Source organism: Pyxicephalus adspersus, chromosome 4 (assembly GCF_032062135.1).
Source record: "Pyxicephalus adspersus chromosome 4, UCB_Pads_2.0, whole genome shotgun sequence".
NCBI classification, from domain to species: Eukaryota; Metazoa; Chordata; class Amphibia; order Anura; family Pyxicephalidae; genus Pyxicephalus; species Pyxicephalus adspersus.
The window spans coordinates 125,286,667-125,290,614 of NC_092861.1; positions in this window are offsets into that span (position 1 = coordinate 125,286,667).

Below are 3,948 nucleotides of genomic sequence, written 5' to 3' on the forward strand. Positions count from 1 at the left end.
TAAAGAAAAGCATCTATATCGGACATTGCCAGTGAATGCAGAGAGAAAATATGTGTGTAGTAATGTTCAAAATTAGCCAGAATTTCTGCTTGGGTGGATCATTTAACCCCATCAGCATTTCTGAGAGTAGGAATAGATTGTTTTGGTTTTTTAGGTGAAGCCATATTAGCTAAAAGAAAACCTCACTTATTTCCCCATCTGTAAAATTTGTATTTGGTATGTCAAAACTTAGGAAGAGCTTTAGCATGTAAATGATTATCCAAAACCATTGCAGCCTGCAGCCAGGCTTTTCTGGTATCAGCTGTGGGGGAACGCACATGTGCACTGTGAGCATGTGCAACATTATCATAAAGCGCCTTCCATAGCTTCCTCTATTCCATACGCTGCCCAGTAATATAAGGATCTGACCTCGTAATACAGCTTTCCCCGTTTCCAATAGTAAAACTGGTTTATCCCAGTGTTGTATCTTGTCATCTTGGAAGTTAGCCCAAGAATTTAATAGAAATGGGGGATGAAGACAAATAAGTAGAAACGTGCCACTTTATTGAAAAATATTTTATTTTATGTGTGTGTTTAGGGTAACTCTTCTACTTTTACGTGGTTTTTCCTGAATAGCTGGATTGGATCAATAAATGATTATGTAATGTCAAACTTTGTTTGTCCTGCATACATTTTTTCTAATCCAGTTTTCCACCCTTGATAGGTCAAAACTGCATATTGGTTTGGTAAGTATTTTTGGAATGCAATATTTGTTGGGCCATTTTTAAATAATTCGGCTTTATATGGAAGTGTAGGTTTACATGTGTGTGTGTTTTTTTTATTTTGTCATGTAAATTTAGAGGTGTCTGTGTGGTCTCTATATTTTAACCACCTGGGCGTTTCACTGATGTCTAGAGTTCTGTACCTGTCGACCTGTAACTTACAGAAATATGTCCAAACAAGGGTCTAGTAGATATCATGAATATAAAAAAAGTTTGAAACACACAATCATGTAAAAAAAAAAAAATACTTTTAATAAAATTAAATAATAAACACAAAAATCATCTTAAACAAGAATACATAAATAAATGAAAAATACTGAAAAAGCGATAATTCGGTATACTGTACAATCGGATTGCAATATAACGTTTGTTTATATTTTTAACCACCTGAGAAAAGTTCGGGTTTAACACTTTTTGCAAGTGTTTTTACCCCGAACTAAGTCGGGTTTAACGCCCAGGTGGTTAATGTGACCTCTTAGCAAATAAACTTATAAAGTTTTTAAAAAAATTTTGTGGTTGTTTTTTTTTTTTGGGGGGGGGTTGTTTTTATGTGATCTCCTTTACAATCTCCCAGTATCTACAATTTAAAAATTCAATTATGCTTGTTTTTAAGCAGTTTCCTTCTATGATTTGTTTGCCTGGCTAAAAACAGCAGAGTTGGCTTAAAAAAACTCAGTGTGATGCGCATTGTTGTGTGCCAAACCTTAGGAGTGTGATGCGCATTGTTGTGCACCAAGGCGTAACCGCTATGTGCCCCTGTACTGTGTTCTATCAGTTAAAAAAATTTCCAGCGAAAGATCATTCATTACAGTTTTTCTTTTTAGGTGTAAATTGTTTGTTTTGCTTCATGTGCACTAATGTATGTACATACATGCAAATATATAATTCTTGTTGGGTAGATTCTTCTCACTTCGTGTGTGCTAACCAAAAAAAAAAATGCCCGAATCAATTTATAATTAGCTGTATGCTATAAATAATGCTGTGTGAATGTACATGTTTTCCTTTTCAAGGTAAAGTGAGTTTGTGTGTGAAATTTCAGAATTAGCACCAGAATGCTAAAATAACGCTTACCTGTTGCTATTAAGATTGTCTTTGGCTTCTACTCTGCCTACCTGTTGCTGACTGAGATTGCCCATTGGCCTTAGTCACACTTACCTCTTCCCCACTAAAGTGCAGACGCCTCTCCCCTGCGCATAAGGGCAGTTCTGACTCTGGGCGTGTGTATGCTACCAAGCTTTATCAGTTTCGTCCAACCCGCCAGACAATTAGGAAATTGCCTTTTAATCATCCCTGGCTATTTAGCTAGCTCAGACACAGCACTCAGGTTTTGTGTAACGAACCTGGTAGCACCTGGCAGTAAATAGCAGAGCCACATCCTCACCTTTGGATGCTCTGGAGAACACCTGGTTGCCGCTTAGACGCCTGAGCCTGTCTCCCCTAGCGTGACTACTTTGCTTTTACTCTACCCATGTGTTGATTACCCAGCCTACTTAGGACTTACCTAACACTGACTATTTGTTCTTGACCTGGCTAGTTCCTGACTATGGCTTGCCACTACTATACTGATTCCACATTGTGACCTCGACCTGCTTCCTGACCATGATTAATGTCTATCTTCAACATTGCTGACTTCAACTACATCACTATCACGAGCAATTTCCTGCATTTATGCCAGCTGCTGATCCAATCCTATTTATCCTGATCACTAATTTGTTGCCTTTCTTCTCAGTGACATCCCACATGAGTTCTAATCACCATCATCTTCAAGAGCACGTCATGGTCAAGTAGCGTTCAAGAGCATTCAAGAGGTGGGTCAGAGGTTTCAGGAAGACCATTATTTCAGCCTTTAACCACTTGTTACTAGTACAGAAAAGGAGGACATGGATGTGCAGACCACAGTTTGTGAACAGAGACACCAATGATCTAAGTTTTTGTATATGACCTTTTGTATGTTATCCCTATACCAAATTATACCTTAACATTTAATGGTTATTTTAAGTCATTTTTGGTTCTTTTAAGTCCACAACTTTCACTAAAACAATTCTTACCATAAAGCCGCCATTAAGGTTCCCTTGCATTTGCATTGGTAAACAATGACAGTGCTGTGTCCCTGTCTTCTAATTGTCCTCATGCATTTTAACACCATGACTTGGGCTTCTAAAGTAATTAGAAATTGTTACCTTCATGAAATGAAGTAATTGTGTAAAAAAGGCTTTAGTTCCTCACATTTTATGCAATCTTTTTGTTCGAGCCACTGAATTAAAGCTGAAAGTCTGCGATTCAACTGTATCTGAGTTATTATTATTATTAAACAGGATTTATATAGCGCCAACATATTAGGCAGCGCTGTACATTAAATAGGGTTGTTTCTTTTAAATTTAATTGTGGTAATGTACAGAACCAGAATTAGAAAAAAGTTGTCTCTGTCCAAATATTTATGGACCTAACTGTATATTATGCAAACTTGATCTAATGTTGTCACCAGCAGGAAACTAACCCTGATGAATACTATGCATTTTATTGCAGGAGTGCATGTGCACAGAAGATCAATGCAAAGAGATGGAAAAAAGAATGAAAAATAAAATCAGGATTTTTTTAATACATGATTTTTATTTACAATAAACAGTATTTTAGTAATCCATATTCCATACAGTTAGTGTTTACATGTACCGGTGTTTAATAGACAAACTTTATATTGATCAGCCAAAACATTAAAACCATCTGCCTAATTTTATGTACTTTTGATTGTCCTGTGGCATTTGGCACCCATACGTTGGCAGCAGATCCATTTGGGGTCACACTTCCTCTGCCGACAAGCCTTCTTCCCATAGTGCATGCTACTGCTGTCTCTTCCCCAGGTAATGATGTATATACACAATGTGATAAGTACCTGTAAGTGGACATGGCTAGACATGCTATTTTTTGCAAGCCCTATATAAAGACATTTGCAGAATTGGAATATGAGTCACCTGGCTGAGTTGGGCTTTAATACGTCAATGTCAGAAACCTTGAAGAAACCTGCAGCAAATTAATGTTAAAAAACATTCACATTACTCATTCTCAATAAAAAAGGAACAGACAAAGCTTTTACATGACATCATGACTGCTGCAATTTTAAGGAAAAGAAGTCAGCAATAATGGAAGAAGAAAGGTCTTTCCAGACTAATTCAGTCTTATGACAAAATTA